General features: G+C 43.8%; 1 long non-coding RNA gene across 1 annotated transcript in view; it reads left to right on the top strand.

Annotated features, from left to right (window-relative positions):
* LOC138752298 (uncharacterized) overlaps window positions 1-19268 on the top strand; it is a 32126-nt gene that overhangs the window by 1420 nt on the left and 11438 nt on the right. The window contains exon 2 of the long non-coding RNA XR_011350497.1: window positions 15797-15901. This is a non-coding gene — a long non-coding RNA (uncharacterized lncRNA). The remainder of the gene's footprint in view (window positions 1-15796; window positions 15902-19268) is intronic.

The following is a 19268-nucleotide window of genomic DNA, read 5'->3' as shown; positions in this document are numbered from 1 at the left end:
ATGAACCTCTGGACTGCAAGGAAGCATACAATCTGTGGAATCCCTCAGTGTCTCTGCTTGCGAGTGGGACTGAGATGATCGTATTTTGTTCTGTACAGAGAGTCTCAGTGACTCTCCACCAGAATACAGTCGAGCAGAGTGAACCTGTGATAGTATAGATCTATCACCAATGTATATAGTGTATATAGTTACAATATCTAGACTGTGCTTACAGCGATTGGCTGAGAGCTAAGCCACGCCTACTGTTTGGGCCTTAAAGAGTTGTGTCCCTAGCCAGGTCGGATCATTCCGGACTGGTCGGCCACCTGTGAAGAGCTCCTGTCTTTTGCTAATAAAAGCCTTGGTTTGGATCAACAAGTCTTTGATTCTTTCAACGAGCTCTTTCGACGAGCTTGTAGCCCAATCGTGTGTCATGTTAAAGAGTAATATAGTACAGAGATTGGCCCTTTGGTGGTGGTTAGATTAGAGAGGATTTGAAGAAAAACTTTTTCACCTGATTGAGGGGGAGGGGGGAGTTCTGGAGCTTGTAGCCCAATCGTGTGTCATGTTAAAGAGTAATATAGTACAGAGATTGGCCCTTTGGCGGTGGTTAGATTAGAGAGGATTTGAAGAAAAACTTTTTCACCTGATTGAGGGGGAGGGGTGGAGTTCTGGTGCTTGTAGCCCAATCGTGTGTCATGTTAAAGAGTAATATAGTACAGAGATTGGCCCTTTGGCCCACCATATCCATGCTGGCCATCGTACCTATCTATATTAGTCCCATTTAGCAGCATTTGGTCCATAGCCTCTTGGTGTCTGTGAGATGCTTTCTTATGATGGTTGGGGTTTGAACACACATGAGTATGGTTGCTGCAGGGGTCAATCTACAGGACCACAAGAGTGCAGAGGATCACTGGAGTGTCCCCCCACCCACCCCATCGACGTGATCTGCTGGGATCATTGTCTGAAGAGGGTACGCAAAATCATTGAGGACCCTCTTCCACAGCATCTTTCAACTACTCCCGTCGGGAAATAGACACAGGAATGTCAGAACCAGTTCCAGCTTCTTGCAGCAGTGAGAATTATGATCAACCAAAGGAACTGCTCACACAAACTATCAAAGACTCTTATATTTCCAAAACAATATTTAAGTATTTGTATATATGAATACTTGTTCTTCCTATGTATTTTTGTCTGTTTGCGTGTTGTGTTGGATTGTGTGTCTGCATGTTTTGCAGCAAGGACTGGCGAACTCTGTTTTGTCGGGTTGTACTTGTACAGTCAGATGACAATAAACTTGACTTGAGTTTTTCGTGTGTTGTCAGGTGGCAGAACGGGAAAGTGGGATTGATTGATAGTAAATACAACCTGGAACATTGTGTAAATCCCTCAGTGTTCCTCCCTTCTACTCCTATCTTGCCAGATCTCAGGTGGAATGGCAGAAACCAAAATCCCGACTTAAGCCTTCAGATAGCCATTCAAATCTAAACATGCTACTCTATCACTCTCGTTAGCACATGAGTCACGCGTTTGAGTTGGAGGATATGGAACTGGGCTAAAGGAGAGAATTTTATTGTCGGAAACTAACGCAAAAAAAACCACCCACTTGGCGGTTCTCAGCACTGTAGGTCTATAAAGGGTTCTAACATTGCTCCTTCTGCTGCTTGCACAATGAAAACAAATATAATTCAGAATGCTGTCTACCATCATGTTGGATAATGTCAAAGCTGTTGCTAATTGGACTAAGCTGTTATTATTATTGCTCACCTCTGTGGTTTTTGCAAAACGATAATGCCCCTTTAAGGTGCAAGTTGGAAGAATGTATAAACTGTTTTCTCTGCACGCCTTCCTTTAATTTTTTAAAAATCATTCATCAACCTCTTTTTTTCTTTTTGCAATCATGCTGAAATCATACTCTCTTAATATAAGAATGTTTCCGATTTATTTTTCTTTCTTCTGGCAGAAGACCGTGAGGGCTCAAAGTCGTGAGCAAAGCCCCAGACATCTGTATAAACAGAACGTGCTCCAGTGTAATGGAGCGATTGACTGTCGACAACATTTGAGAGATGTATTGCACGTCAGCAGGCAGCAAGTCTGTTTTGTTGCAAACGTCGTTATAAAACTAAGTTATTTTAACTCCCTTTATTAATGTAGGTTAACAATACAATAACAATAATAACTTTTCACTGTTGTTTGCACAGTGCAGTCATTTATTGATAGGCTCTAAGGATTTAAATTCATGGCAGTACTTTTCTCATTAGTTTTGAATCTCATACAGATTCTTCACAAAACAAAACTAGGACTGCATCACAATATTTCCACAAAATTAACTTGTTTTCTATCAATATAAAAATAATTTTTTTTCTACTTTGTTTTTGTGGGTGGTGGTCTTGTCAAAGCTCAAAAATTGGAATGTTTTTCTATGTTAAATGAACTATATAAGTAACAGTTGTGGAAATATATTTGGCCTTTCAGGACCCCACCATGTTTGGAATTGTCAAAAAGTTTTCTCTTCTAATTATTTGTACCTCGAGGTTTATTTCACTTACCGTTTCTTTGACTTGGTTCGCCTTCTGTTGAATTATGGTTCTTATTGAGAGCTGCCACCTTGGTTGGCAGGCAATTTTTCACATGTAAGCCTAGACAGTATACATTGGCAGCCAGCTCAACCATGGCAAGGGGATCAAAGCCAACCTGGGGCTTCTCTTGCACCATTTAAAGAGCCCCTCCCTCCTCCCTTCACACAGAGAGCGAGGACAAGATTTTTTTTCACACAGAGGGTAGTGAGTCTTTGGAATTCATTAACCAAGAGAGTAGAAAGAGCTTAGTGACTGAGTATATTCAAGATAAGGATCAATATTTTTTTAGGTATTAAGGGAGTCAAGGGATATGGTGTTAGTGCAAGGAAGTGGTGTTGAAGTAAAAGCTGTGTCAATTTCTTTTGTTTGTGGGTGGGCAGGGGGAGTAGACCTTTGGGGCAACATAAGTCCATACCAATATTTTGGCGCAACATGAATGTGCAGCATAAGTTTCCTTTGGAATTCACCTTGCATTTTCTTCCAAATTGCTTAAAATTCTGCTGGAGTAGAGTAATGGAGCATGGAAATAAACCACCATATCCCACCATTCAGCCCACCATATCCATGCCAACCAGTGGGGACCCATCTCTGATTGGTCCTATTTTCTAGCACTTTGGCCATTAGCATATACCTTGTGCTCAGGAAATCCCAAAACTCCTCTAGATACTTCAGAAATGTTGTCAGTGACACTGCTCCTACCTTTCTGTCAAGCAGTGCTTGCCAGGTGCTTTGCACTCACAGGATTTAAAAAAAAGACCCCATTCAATCTCCTCAAAATCTTGACCTAAAATAATCTATGTCTACCTCTGATACAGGGAGAAGTTTCTTAGTCTCATCCCTTTCTCTACCCTCATAATTTTACGGACTTCAACCATATCCTCTCGTATTCTCCTCCACTGTTATCCAGTTACATCAGCTCATCATCCTGAGCAAATGGAATGGGACAGCTGTTCCATAATCTGCCCTCACAGGCTCTCACCTGATGATGGCCATATCACAGGCATTTAAGTCCAGAGTTCAAGAACACTACACAAGGCTCAGGTATGGAAAGCCATCTCCCAGGCAAAGTGGAGATTCTGGACAAGAATGGAAACAACAAAAGATACCCAACAACTGTGGCAGGGCCTAAGTGATGTAACCTGCTACAAAATCAAGTTCAGTGCAAAAGGAGACAGCAAAACTTCACTCCTCGATGAACTCAATGCCTTCTACACCCAATTTGACAACGAGAACAAGGAAGAATTATTGCACACCTCATCCCTGCTGATGATCCACTACAGTCAGTATCCGAAGATGAAGTTCAGGTTGTCTTCAGGAGAGTGAATACAAGGAAAGGATTCAGTCCGGATGGAGTATCCAGCTGAGTAATGAAACCATGCTGACCAACTGGCCAATGTATTTATGGATATCTTCAACCTCTCACTCTGACAGGGCATGGTACCCACCCATTACAAACAGGCTTCAATCATACCGGTGCTAAAGAAGAAGGGTGGTAACCTGCCTAAATAACTATCGATCAGTGTCACTCACATCCACAATGATGAAGTATTTTGGGAGGCTGGTGTTGAAGCATATCAGGTCCTGTCTGAACAGCAACATGAATCTTTTCTAACATACCTACCATAGCAACAGGCCTATAGCAGATGCCATCTCATTGGCTCTACATAAAATCCTGGAATAACTGGACAACAAAGATGCATACATCAGATTGCTTTTTATGGACTACAAGTTGGCATTCAACACAATCATCCCCTCAAAACTAATCAGCAAACTCCAAGCCTCAATACCCCACTGTGCAATTGGATCCTGGATTTTCTCATCTCCAGACCTGTCAATGCTGATTGGCCCTCTAATGTCAGTAGTAGGTAAATTATTGGAAGGTGTTCTAAGAGATTGGATATGTAATTATTTGGATACTGGAAACTGATTAGAGATAGTCATCGTGGCTTTATGTGTGGTCAGTTGTGTTTAACTAATCTTATATGGAGCTTTCAAGGAGGTTACCAGGAAAGTTGATGAAGGAAAGACTGTGGATGTTGTCTACATGGACTTTAGTAAGGACTTTAACAAGGTCTTGCATGGGAAGTTAGTCAGGAAGGTTCAGACGCAAGGTATTCATGGTGAAGTAGTGAACTGGATTTGACAATGACTGGATGGAAGAAACCAGAGAGTAGTGGTGGATGATGGCTTCTGATACTAGAGGCCTGTGACTAGTGGTGTGCCTCAGGGATTGGTGCTGGGTCATTGTTGTTTGTCACCTATATCAATGATCTGGATGATAATTTACTACAAATTGCAAGTTTTCAGATGACACTAAGATTAGAGGTATTGTGGAGTGAAAGAAGTTTTCAAAGCTTGCAGAGGGATCTGGACCAGCTGGGAAAATGGCAGATGGAATTTAGAGCAGACAAGGCTGAGGTGTTGCATTTTGGAAGGACAAACCAAGATAGGTCAATGGTAGAGGACTGAGGAGTGCAGTGGAGCAGAGGGATTTGGGAATATAGACACATACAGTGCTCTCCATAATGTTTGGCACAAAGATACTTTGTTACTTTATTTGCCCCTGTGCTCCATAGTTTTACATTTGTAATCAAATAATTCACATGTATTAAAGTATACATTCCAGATTTTATTCAAGGTTACTTGTATACATTCTGGATTGACCATGTAGAAATGATAGCCCTTTTTATACATAGTCCCCTCATTTCAGGACACCATAATGTTTGGGACATTTGGTTTCACAGGTGTTCGTGATTACTCAATGTTTAATTGCTTCATTGGTGCAGGTATAAGAGAGCTAGGCTTGCTTCTAAGCTTTTGATCACCTTTGTAGTCTCTTGCCATTTTTCTGCATGAGGCCCAGAGTTGTATCATTGAAAGTCAAAGAAGCCATTATGAGGCTGAAAAACAAGAATAAAACAGTAAGAGACATTACCCATATCTCTGTATTACCAAAATCAACAGTTTAGAACATCATTAAGAAGAGCGAGCGTACTGGAGAGCTCAGTATTCACAAAGGGACTGGTCTTCCAAAGAAGATCTCCACTGATGATGACAAAAGAATTCTCATTACAATGAAGAGAAATCCTGAAACTTATGTCTTACAGATCAGAAACACCCTTAAGGAGCCAGGTGTGGATGTGTCAATGACGACTGTCCTCAGAAGACTTCATGAACAGAAATACAGAGGATAAACTGCAAGATGCAACCACTAGTTAGCTGCAGTCACAGATTACAATTTGCCAAGAAGTATTTTAATGAGACTGTAGAGTTCTGGAAAATGGTCTTTCTTATAGTACAAATTCTATCACCAATGTGTGTATGTACAGATTGTAGTGCAGGATGACTGTGATTGGCTGAGAGTGTAGCCACACCTACTGGCAGGTCTTAAAGGATTGGTCCTAGCCAGATCAGGTCATTCTGGACTGGTCGACCTACTTGTGATATGCTCCAGTCTTTTAGTTAATAAAAGCCTTGGTTTGGATCAACAAGTCTTTGGTTCCTTCAACGCGCACTACAATTTTATTAACTAAAAAAAAATTTTGAAGGGATGGAGCATATGCTACGGCTGGAACGCCTCGACATCGACCCATAGTCAGCTACCGCCTCGAATGACTTTAAGCACTGGGTGAGATGCTTCAAAACATACTTACAGCTCTCTGACTCTGCCATGATAGAGGACAACCTTCGACTACTAATATTGATGACTATGGTGTCCCCAAGAGTCTACCAGAGTGTCCAGGATGTGACCACTTACGCTGGAGCCATGAAGGTGCTGAAAGAGCTCTACGAGCGACCGGTGAACAAGGTCTATGCTCGGTACAAACTTGCTACAAGGAGGCAACAGCCCAGTGAGTCCTGTAGAGCTTATATTCAGGCATGAAAGGCAATGGGCAGGAACTGTGCCTGCACAGACAGAACTGCTGCAGAGACCACAGACTATCTGATTCGGGATGCCTACGTGGCCTGGGTCCAATCAAATGAGGTGAGGCAACACCTGCTAGAGCACGGGAGAGAAAACCTAGAGGACGTGATCCAGATCGCAGAGACGATGGAGGCTGCGGTCTTAAGTATGGACATGTACTCTCGGGGCTGGACCCCACACTCTGATTTGAGTAGGATGCCCTCCCTCTCCCCTACTACTGCTGCTACACTGCCTGATGCAACCCCAAAGTGTTATTTCTGTGGGAGGAACAAGCACAGCAGGTCCCAGTGCCCGACAAGAAAAGCCAGGTGCCAGAAGTGTCTTAAAAACGGCCACTTTGCTGTAGTCTGTTGTTCCAAAATGGCCGCCATCAAACACAGTGCCTCGTGTGAAGCCCAATCGCCACTCTCCACTTCTTCCTCAGAGCTCTCGTCCAATGAGAGCGAGGACTCCACCGCGCAGCAGTGCCTGATGTCACGGGGCAGACGCCGAGCGCGCAAGGTACAACCCACCCTTGCTGCAATGTTGTTCAACCTACCTCACGAAGCAATGTTTGACCAGACCCCAGCCCCGACCTCAACGGCTGCTGCTGCTGCCGCCGCTGCCAACCGGGGACACCCTCCAGGGTCCTGAGAGCCGATACTCCTCTGTCGAGAAGGAGGCCCAGGCCATAGTCGAAGCAGTACGTCATTGGAGACACTACCTTACTGGCAGGCGCTTTACGCTGCTGACTGACCAACACGTGATCTCCTTCATGTTTAGCAATACCCAATGAGGTAAGATCAAGAATGACAAAATCGCCAGGTGGAGAATCGAGCTCTCCATCTTTCATTGACATACTGTATCAGCCAGGTAAACTCAACGACCCGCCAAATGTGCTCTCCAGGGGGACTTGCGCCAACATACAACTGGACAGGCTGCAGAAACTCCATGAGGAGCTCTGTCATCCAGGGGTCATAAGGTTTGCACACTTTGTCAAAGTTCACAACCTGCCCTACATGGTCGAGGAGATTCGCTCCATGACCCGAGCCTGCCCGGTGCGCGCTAAGTGCAAGCCCCACTTCTTCTGTCCGGAGAACACCCACGTCATCAAAGCCACCCACCCCTTTGAGCATCTCAGCGTAGACTTCGACCAACCGAAACACCTACATCCTTATGGCCATCGACGAGTACTCCCGCTCCCCATTTGCTGTGCCCTGCTCAGACATGACTGCCTCCTCAGTTATAGAGGTCCTGCACAGCATCTTCACCATCTTTGGACACCCCGGTTACATCCACAGTAACATGGGGTCCTTGTTTATGAGCGCTGAGTTGCGGCAGTACCTTCTGGAGCATGGTATTGCTTCAAGCAGGACCACCAGCTATAACCCACGCGGTAATGGGCAAGTTGAAAGAGAGAACACCACAGTATGAAAAGCGGTTACGCTTGCCCTCCGGTCCAAAGGTCTCCCCACCTCTCCCTGGCAGGACGTGCTCACTAGTGCCCTACACTCCATCCACTCCTTCCTATGCACCGCGACTATTGCCACCCCCCATGAAAGGATGTTCTCTTTCCCGAGGAAATCCGAGTCGGGTACGACCATACCAGCGTGGCTCATGGTTCCCAGTCCGGCCCTCTTATGATGCCACGTCCGGTACTCTAAGAATGACCCCTTGGTTGACTGAGTGACTCTGCTCCATGCGAACCCGTATTATGCCTACGTTGAGTACCTGGACGGGCAGGAGGACACAGTCTCGGTAAGGGACCTAGCCCAAACCGGATCAGGCGCAGCAGTGCCTTTAACCCAACCTCCCCCTATTCATTCTCCCCCAGGTCATGTGCTTGAACAGAAGAACCAGCACCACCCCACCAGCACAGGCCAGACTGTCGACAACGCCATTGGGGAATTGAGCGAAGCAGTGGCTGCACCCTATGGGCCTGCTGGTGACACGACTCCAGCAACCCCAATCCCGGTGTCACGGCGGTCACGCTGGATGGTCAGGCCCCCCTGACCGGTACAGCCCCTAACTTCCATCCACCCTGGGGTCAGTTCGCAAAGAAGGGGTGAATGTGCTAGTACAGCTTCTATCACCAATGTGTATATGTACAGATTGTAGTGTAGGATGACTGATTGGGTGAGAGTCTAGCCACACCTACTGGCAGGTCTTAAAGGATTGCTCCTAGCCAGACCAGGTCATTCTTGACTGGTCGACCTACTTGTGATATGCTCCAGTCTTTTAGTTAATAAAAGCTTTGGTTTGGATCAACAAGTCTTTGGTTCTTCCGTCGCACACTACAGTCTTATGACAGATGAGATTAGGATTATCCCGTATAAGAATGATGGCAAGAGCAAACTAAGGCTGCCATAGCAGACCACCTCCGCCATAGTTTTCATCTTGCAGTGTAGCCTCTTACTGTTTTATTCTTGTTTATCAGCCTCATAATGGGCTTCTTTGACTTTCATTGGCACAACTCTGGTCCTCATATAGAAAAAAGGCAACTCCAGACTCCAAAGATGATCAAAGGCTTTGCAGCAAGTCTAGCTCTCTCATATATGCACCAATTAAGCAATTAAACATACCTGAGTACTCACAGACACCTGTGAAGCCAAATGTCCCAAACATTATGGTGCCCTGAAATGAAGGGACTATGTATAAAAAGTGTTGTCATTTCTACATGGTCAAACCAAAATATAGACAAATAACCTTGAAAGAAATCTGGAATGTGCACTTTAATTATATGTGAATTGTTTGATTACAAATTTAAAACTGTGGAGCACAGGGGCAAATCAAGAAAAAACATGTCTTTGACCAAAATATTATGGAGGGCCCTGTAATTCTCTGAAAGTGGCGACACAGGCGGATAAGGTTGTAAAAAGAACTTCTGGCATATTGGCCTTAATAAATCAATGTATGCAGGATAGGAGTTGGGATGTTATGGTCAAGTTGTGTAAGATCTTGGTGAGGCCAATCTTGGAGTATTGTGTGCAGTTTTGGTCACTTGACTTCAGGAAGGATATCAATAAGTTAGAAAGAGTGCAGAGATGATTTACTAGGATGTTGCCCAGATTTCAGGAACTGAGTTACAGGGAAAGGTTAATGGGTTAGGATGTTATTTCCTGGAGCATTGAAGAATGAGGGGGATTTAAAATTATGAGGGGGATAGGCACAGCTTTTTCCACTGAGGGGTAGGTGAGTTACAAACCAGAGGACATGAGTTAAGGGTGAAAGGGGAAAAGTTTAGGGGGAACATCTTCACACAGAGAGTGGTGGGAGTGTGGGACAAGCTGCCAGCTGAGATGGTGAATGCAGGCTAAATTTTAACATTTAAGAAGAATTTGGACAGGTACATGGATGGGAGTGGTATGGAGGATGATGGACTGGGTACAGGTCAGTGGGACGAAGCAAAAAAAAAATGGTTTGGCATTGACTAGAAGGGACGAAGGGGCCTGTTTCTGTGCTATAGTGTTCTATGGCAAGAACATGTCTTCCACAATCTCCATCAGTTCCAGAGCAACACAGGGTTGCATGCCTAGCCCCCTGCTCTACTTGCTTTAAATCAATGACTGTGTGGCTCGGCCAACAACACCATCTACAAATTCGCTGATGATACTACCATAGTGGGCTGTTTAAAAAGGGGTGATGAGTCAAAATACAAGAGGGAGATTGGAAACTTGGCTGAATGGTCTCCAAAAACAATCCTTCACTCATTGTCACTGAGATCAAGGAGCTTGATTGTCGACTTTAGGAAAGAAAAACCAGAGGCATATAGTTCAGTGATGATTAGGGGATAAAAGGTGGAGAGAGTGAGCAAATTTAAATTCCTGAGAGTCACTAACTCAAAGGACCTTTCCTTGACCAATTATACTAATGTGGAAAGCACATCAGCAACTCTACTTACTTACGAGTTTGTAGTTTGTCTTTGGAAACCTTGGCAAACATGGTGCTCTGATACTCTCCACAGTAAACCTGTAAAGGTTTATGAGAGTCTTTGGTGTCTTACTGAAACTCCTCAGACATCTCACAAAATCGCTGGCATCAGCGGAGGCTCCAGGACAGATCCTCAGAGATGTTGACACCCAGGAATTTTAAGTTATTGACCCTGTCCACTACTGAGCCCTCAATGAAGACAGGGTCGTGTTCCTTAGACTTCCTCATGCACAATCATCTCCTTGGTTTTGCTGATGTTGAATGCAAGGTTGTTGTTGTTGTTACACCATTCAACAAGCTGATCTGTCTCCCTCTTGTACACTTCTTCATTGCCGTTTGTGATTCTAGTGACAACTGTGGTGTTATTGGCAAATTTATAGATAGCATTGGAATTGTGTCTAGCCACACAGTTGTGGATGTATATCGCATAGAGTAGGGGGCTAAGCGCACATCCTTGGGGTGCACATGTGTTGATAATCAGTGAGGAGGAAATAATTCCAATTCGTACTGACTATGGTCTTCCAATTAGAAAGTCAAGGATCCAGTTGCCGGGAGGGGGGGTGGTTGGTGGTACAGAGGCCTAGAATTTGTAGCTTCTTGACCAGCACTGACGGAATAATGGTATTGAAGGCCGAGCAGTAGTTGATGAAGAGCAGCCGTATGTATGAATTGTTGTTTTCGTGATGATTCAGAGCTGAGTGGAGAGCCAGTGATATGCTGCTTGACCCACCCAATTCCTACAGTAGAGTGTGTTAGCGCAGTGTTATTACAGCTCCGGTGATCCGGCTTCAAATGCGACTCAGTCTGAATGGAGTTTGTATGCTCTCCCCGTGTCTGCGTGGGTCTCTTCTGGGTTATCTGGTTTCCTCCCACACTTCAAAATGTATGGGAGTTGCAGGTTAATTGGGTGTATTTAAAGCAGCACAGGGCTTGTGAGCTGAAAGGGCCTGTTACCATGCTGTATGTTCTAAAACTAAGCAATAACCTTGGGAGTGTTTCGGAATCTAGTAATGCTTGATCATGAAATTGATAAAGAAAGGGAATTGAGAGTACAAGTTAGAGAGGAGCATATATCTTGACTGAAAGTTCTATATATATGTAAAAAGGAAAAAAACTAGATTGATCTAAATTGCTTAGAGAATTTATAATGGGGAATTAGAAAATGGCAAAAGAAGTCTTTCGTATCTGGAGACATGGATGAAATCATGTTATGAAATCAATTGCTGTGGAGCAATTGTGATGATAGGCGAATTTCAGCAGGTCCAGATCTTTGCTTCATACATTTTAATTCTGGCCATGACCAGCCTCTCAAAGCATTTAATCACAGTAGAAGTTAGTGCTACTGGGTGATAGTCATTGACATAGCTCAAACTGCTCTCTTCTTGGGTACCGGGATGATTGATGTCCTTTTGAAGCAGGTGGGACCTCTGTCTGCAGCAACGAGAGGTTGAAAATGTCCGTGAACACTCCAGCTGGTTGGTTGGCACAGATGTTCAGTACCCTGCCTGGTACGCCATCAGGGCCTGACACCTTGTGAAGGTTCACCCTCTTGAATGATGTTCTGATGTCGCCCTCAGAGACAGTATCACAGGGTCCTCAGTCTTTTCAGGGATTCTGGTAGGCACTGTTTGGTTCTTCTTCTCAAAGCGGTATAGAAGGTCCAACCATAGGAACAGAACTCGAGATAGAAACAGGAGTAGGCCATTCAGCTCCTTGGGCCTGCTGCACCACTCAAACAAGACCATGTTCGATCTTTCATATCCACTATTTTTTCCTGCACTATCCCCATTTCCCTTGATTCATATCCAAAAATCTAGCCATTTCAGTTTTGAATTCTATCAACGAATCCCAAACGTGCACCACCCTTTGGAGAAGTAATGTTTCCTCATTTCAGTTCAAAATGTCTGACATCTAATTTTGAAACAATGACCCATATTTCGAGACTCCTCAATTCTCTGTATTTTAATGTTTAAACCTTTCATTCTTTTAAAATATAAAGAACTGGCATTTCAATCACTCCCCCCCCTATTGCAGACCTGCCACCCCAGGAACCCTCCAACCTCTCCTCCAAAGCAAGTATATTCCTATACAGATGAGGAGCATAATTGGATGCAATGCAACTTTTTTGTGATTTCATCCATGTCTCCAGATATGAAAGACTTCTTTTGCCATTTTCTAATTCCCCATTATAAATTCTCTAAGCAATTTAGGTCAATCTAGTCTTTTTCCTTTTTATATTTATATAGAAAAACTTTCAGTCAAGATATATGCTCCTCTTTAACTTGTACTCTCAATTCCCTTTCTTTATCAATTTCATGATCAAACATTACTAGATTCCGAAACACTCCCAAGGTTATTGCTTAGTTTTAGAACATACGGCATGGTAACAGGCCCTTTCAGCTCACAAGCCCTGTGCTGCTTTAAATACACCTAATTAACCTGCAACTCCCATATATTTTGAAGTGTGGGAGGAAACCAGATAACCCAGAAGAGACCCACGCAGACACGGGGAGAGCGAACAAACTCCATTCAGACTGAGTCGGATTTGAACCCGGATCACCGGAGCTGTAATAACACTGCGCTAACACACTCTACTGTAGGAATTGGGTGGGTCAAGCAGCATCAGTGGGAGTGAATGATTTGAGCTGAAACCCTGTATTGAGTCTCAATAAAGGGTTGGGGCTTGAAAACATTGACCATTGTTTTCTGCAGCTGATGCTACTTGACCTGGTGAGTTCCAGCAGCAGGGCATGTTCCACAGAAGATGGAGGCCGGTCTTCGTGAATTGCTCGAGAAAATCTTCACATGATTTAACCCTGGGGGGCCTACACAAATTAACCATCGTTGAGTGATCAGAAGATGTAAAAAAAACCTTTTTAAGCTTGGGTTCTTGCTAAGGGGGAAAAGCACTTTATTGAGACCAATCAGCTTTGATATCAAAGATACTGCAGGGGGCATTTGAGACTGATCAATCAGGAAGGCGACTCAGTTGCCTGCCAGTTAAAGAACAGCACTCTGGTCACACTCTGGTTTCCAAGTGGATGATTATTTGCTTATAATTGTATAAGTTGTGCATGTAAAGACATTAATAATGGAGTTTATATCTTGAGTAAAATACGAAAGTCTGCACACACCTTGGTTGAAGTGAAAACACAATGCTGGAGAAACTCCGCTGGTCAAACAGTGCTCTTTATACAGCAAGAATAAAGATACAAAACCAATGTTTTGGTCTTGAATCAGAGTACCTTGATAAAGGGCACCTTGATCTTTATCTTTGCTATACACAGTACACAGTTTGGCCTGCTGAGTTTCTCCAGCAAGGTGTTTTTAATATCTTGAGTTTAAAGTCAATAAGTTTGTATGCACTTCTTGTATTGGGGTTTGGAAAAGGTTTACATGTGATCTCTTGCTGGTTTTAGGTGGAAAAGTATCTATATAACTTGTATTTCTCATACATGTAATTCTGTAATCATTATAAACAAATATCATCTGGAGTTGCCTATTCCACATGCCTGAATCCTGATGCCTGGACCTAAAACTGTGTGTCCTAGACTCCAAACTGCTCTTCAGGACCCCCAAACTGGTGATTTTACTCCTATCAATTATATTTCCCAGCAGGCGACATGACCACAGACTAGGAATACATCTCTATTTGCGATCCTATCTCTCAATGTGATTGTACCAACTTCCCAGCCCATGATCCATCCCCCTCACCACACTGATTCTCAACACAAGATTTTTCTGTGACCACTCTACCTACCCACTCCTCTCCCTTTGAATAAGTGAGGTTGATTTAGTTCAGCACAACTCTTTGGCTCGCACATGAAACTTCCAGCAGCAAGCTCATAAACAGAATTACTGCTGGTCTGCAGTGAATGAAATGAGTAATGTGCCTGAGTAATTTTAGGACATAATGTTCTTCAAACACTATTGTCAAGAGATGTTAGATAAGCTCACTGGACATTCAGAGCCAGCTGGGAATGTTGAATGAATGCACCCTGCACATTTTATCAACAACATTTTAGCTTTAATCTAATTAAATCTCACACCAGACCAATGCTTTGAATGTGGTCTTGCTGGTGATCTGATGAGAAGCATCACCATTCAACTTCTGCAGAATTATGTCCTGCATCTCATCCATTTATAGCATTACTGTATTTTTACGCATATAATGCGTGTGCTATATGCTTTTTCACAAACCGGGTAACCTACCGCACATTATCTCTGTAAGCGCATTATACCAGAACTTTTGTAGATGTTAAATATAAAATTGAAATTATTTGAGCATCAACTAGTTCTACATTAAATTTTATTTTTAATCACTTAAATGGAATTATCGAAAAAAATACTGAAGTCAAAAATCGACAATCCCTTTCACTTCATAAACTTTGATATCTATGGGAAGCCCGTCTTGAAATTGACAATGCCTCTTTCATGTGCCAATAGCCTCACTTTCATCTGAATGGTGACTGTAGGTACAGCCTGATTTTGTTCTCTTCAACTAAGAACTCACTCCTTCAAGTCATACTCGAACTGGGGCCATTTAACTTTGGGGCCACGACATGCGTATTTTTGTGGATTCAACTTCTCAAGCTCATCTTTCTCTTTTCTCCATTCGCTAACCTCAAATTATTTTAGAGAGTTTTCGGTATGCCACTGAAGACTCTCAAAAACTTTTACAGGTTTATTATGAAGAGCATTCTAGCTGGTTGCATCACTGCTTGGTATGGAGGCACCAACTCTCAGGACAAGAATAAACTCCAGAGGGTTGGTAACTCAGCCTGCGACATCACAGGCATCAGACTTCACTCCATTGAGGACATCTACATGATCCAGTGTCTTAAAAAAGCAGCATCTATCCTCAAAGACCCCCACCTCCACCCAGGTCACACCCTCTTCACTCTGAAAAAGATACAGGAGCCTAAAGATGAGCACTCAGCGGCACAAGGACAGCTTCCCGAATAATCAGATTCCCGAATAATCAATGAACCAATAACACTGCCTTACTTTTCGTGCACTATTTTTTTTTATATAGTAATGTTATAAGATGGTTATAATATGAATGCTTGTATCAGAATACTGCCACAAAACACTGAATTTCATGACCTGTTCACGACAATAAATTCGGATTCTGATTCTTTCTGCAGCTCTGTGACCAGTTTCTTCTGCTCTCATAATTACTTTAAGTTTGAAGTTAGTGGTGTAAGATTTTCATTTGATTCCTCACATTGTCAAAACTACTCTAGATCCCAAAGGTAATATGTGCAGAGCACAAAGCACGAGGGTCTTTTTATATCAATGTTTTGATTATGGGTGATTAGGCTCGATCGAATACAGGTGATCGCTATGCAGGCTGATAATGTTATCTGTGCATGTATTACATTGTTCTTTGTGACTTTTATAGGACATGTTATGAAGGTGCTGGACAGGACCAATGAATACTACATGCACACAGTATCTGTGTGTGCACGTTATATGAGTGAAAATATAGTATTCAACAAAACAGAGAGTAAGTACAAAACAGCTTTAATATTTTCTTATCCGCACTGTCGATACATATCTCATCATTTGACCTGATTTTAATCAGTTTATGAATCTGCATTCTTGGTGTTATTAGCTAATGTGGACTGGAAATCAGGCTAATTCCTTTAGAGTTATGCATCGGATATATAGTTGTCTGTGCTTCAGAATCACAGTAGAGTCTGCAGTGGGGGGTATGATAGTTGTTAAGCTCATCCATCTGCCTCTTTGAAATCAAATCTGATAGGAAATCAAAGACCAAATGTTGAAAGAAGCAGCCATTGAATTTATCAAATGGTGTTGGTGAACAGTAAGGGTGAACTCACAGATAGAGCTCATAGGGCTCAAAAATGATAGAAATTAGAGTAGTGGGGAAGCTGCCAAAATGATTCCAGAGAGAGTTCACCTTGAGGTGGGGACAAACGAGAAAAAATGTAAAGAGACGATGGTTGGTGCTCGAGGAGGGAGGAAGCAGGAAGGTTAGTGAGTGATGATGGTGGAACTGGGGAAACATTCCAGCTTCAAGCTCCAATGATTTCAGACCATCTTGTTGTGCAGAGGAAGCCCGACTCTCATGAGAAACTCGTTTTGACAAACGGCCCAAAGTAGGGCTCTATGAACCCAGCGGTAGAATCAGCATCCACAACTGAATAGAAACTGGCTCATCCATGACTCAACTAAAATGCTCTGCTCCCATTATGCAATTGAAAAATTGACTTTACGTTTTATCTCCTTGTACATTTTCTAAAATTCAATCTGCTAAATGCTAGAGTTGCATTTCTTTTATTTTAGAAAAACCAGAAAATTAATATTAAAAGAGCAAATGAAAGGTGAACATAAGCTAAGAGAGCATTCGGCAAGTTGCCCCAGCTGGATGATGTTGTTGAAATGAAGAACACATGCAACAGATGTCGTTCATTATAGTCTCACAGATCTGCTGCTCAGCAGAAATTCAGATGTGACCCAGCTCTGGTTAGACACTTAAACCAAAATATTAGGCATCACTGCTTTGAAATGCAATGTGCAGAACTGGAAACACCCTTTTTCTCAGTGGAGCAAGACTACCCTCAGGAGAATGACCGTGGATTGGATAACACTCTCATTGCATCACAGCCCTGATCACTTCAAGAATATTTGGAGCTAGATTCTGTTTGCTTAGCTTCACTCTCAGAGGTGTTGCATCTAAAGTGATTGACTTCTTTTGATTTGGTTCCAAGGTTCCAGTCCTGTCTACAGTGATGGGATGAGACCACGGGAAATAAGAGCGAGCATTTTTATGTGATTACATCGTGAATAACTTTTTTCAGGTGACATTTCCTCTTTCCTTTACTTTCATGCTTTGGTGGCATGCTGCTGAGATTATCCCTCAGATGGAGTAGGCTATTGAGACTGTCATAAGATATTTTGCATGGTTTCCTGTGCTCTAAATCTCCCAGCTTTTTAGATTTGTAAAAGGTGTCAGGCACAATATATCCTTAAAATCTTCAGATTAATATTGCATATCTTCTTTTCTTTGGCTTGGCTTCGCGGACGAAGATTTATGGAGGGGGTAAAAAGTCCACGTCAGCTGCAGGCTCGTTTGTGGCTGACCAGTCCGATGCGGGACAGGCAGACACGATTGCAGCGGTTGCAAGGGAAAATTGGTTGGTTGGGGTTGGGTGTTGGGTTTTTCCTCCTTTGCCTTTTGTCAGTGAGGTGGGCTCTGCGGTCTTCTTCAAAGGAGGCTGCTGCCCGCCAAACTGTGAGGCGCCAAGATGCACGGTTTGAGGCGTTATCAGCCCACTGGCGGTGGTCAATGTGGCAGGCACCAAGAGATTTCTTTAGGCAGTCCTTGTACCTTTTCTTTGGTGCACCTCTGTCACGGTGGCCAGTGGAGAGCTCGCCATATAATACGATCTTGGGAAGGCGATGGTCCTCCATTCTGGAGACGTGACCCATCCAGCGCAGCTGGATCTTCAGCAGCGTGGACTCGATGCTGTCGACCTCTGCCATCTCGAGTACCTCGACGTTAGGGGTGTGAGCGCTCCAATGGATGTTGAGGATGGAGCGGAGACAACGCTGGTGGAAGCGTTCTAGGAGCCGTAGGTGGTGCCGGTAGAGGACCCATGATTCGGAGCCGAACAGGAGTGTGGGTATGACAACGGCTCTGTATACGCTTATCTTTGTGAGGTTTTTCAGTTGGTTGTTTTTCCAGACTCTTTTGTGTAGTCTTCCAAAGGCGCTATTTGCCTTGGCGAGTCTGTTGTCTATCTCATTGTCGATCCTTGCATCTGATGAAATGGTGCAGCCGAGATAGGTAAACTGGTTGACCGTTTTGAGTTTTGTGTGCCCGATGGAGATGTGGGGGGGCTGGTAGTCATGGTGGGGAGCTGGCTGATGGAGGACCTCAGTTTTCTTCAGGCTGACTTCCAGGCCAAACATTTTGGCAGTTTCCGCAAAGCAGGACGTCAAGCGCTGAAGAGCTGGCTCTGAATGGGCAACTAAAGCGGCATCATCTGCAAAGAGTAGTTCACGGACAAGTTTCTCTTGTGTCTTGGTGTGAGCTTGCAGGCGCCTCAGATTGAAGAGACTGCCATCCGTGCGGTACCGGATGTAAACAGCGTCTTCATTGTTGGGGTCTTTCATGGCTTGGTTCAGCATCATGCTGAAGAAGATTGAAAAGAGGGTTGGTGCGAGAACACAGCCTTGCTTCACGCCATTGTTAATGGAGAAGGGTTCAGAGAGCTCATTGCTGTATCTGACCCGACCTTGTTGGTTTTCGTGCAGTTGGATAATCATGTTGAGGAACTTTGGGGGACATCCGATGCGCTCTAGTATTTGCCAAAGCCCTTTCCTGCTCACGGTGTCGAAGGCTTTGGTGAGGTCAACAAAGGTGATGTAGAGTCCTTTGTTTTGTTCTCTGCACTTTTCTTGGAGCTGTCTGAGGGCAAAGACCATGTCAGTGGTTCCTCTGTTTGCGCGAAAGCCGCACTGTGATTCTGGGAGAATATTCTCAGCGACACTAGGTATTATTCTATTTAGTAGAATCCTAGCGAAGATTTTGCCTGCAATGGAGAGCAACGTGATTCCCCTGTAGTTTGAGCAGTCTGATTTCTCGCCTTTGTTTTTGTACAGGGTGATGATGGTGGCATCACGAAGATCCTGAGGCAGTTTACCTTGGTCCCAACAAAGCTTGAAAAACTCATGCAGTTTGGCATGCAGAGTTTTGCCGCCAGCCTTCCAGACTTCTGGGGGGATTCCATCCATACCTGCTGCTTTGCCACTTTTCAGTTGTTCGATTGCCTTATATGTCTCATCCAGGGTGGGAACCTCATCCAGCTCTAGCCTTAGGGGCTGTTGAGGGAGCTGGAGCAGGG

This window comes from Narcine bancroftii, chromosome 2 (assembly GCF_036971445.1).
Source record: "Narcine bancroftii isolate sNarBan1 chromosome 2, sNarBan1.hap1, whole genome shotgun sequence".
NCBI lineage: Eukaryota > Metazoa > Chordata > Chondrichthyes > Torpediniformes > Narcinidae > Narcine > Narcine bancroftii.
The sequence above is the reverse complement of the archived record's forward strand: the minus strand, read 5'-3'. Positions and strand labels throughout refer to the sequence as shown.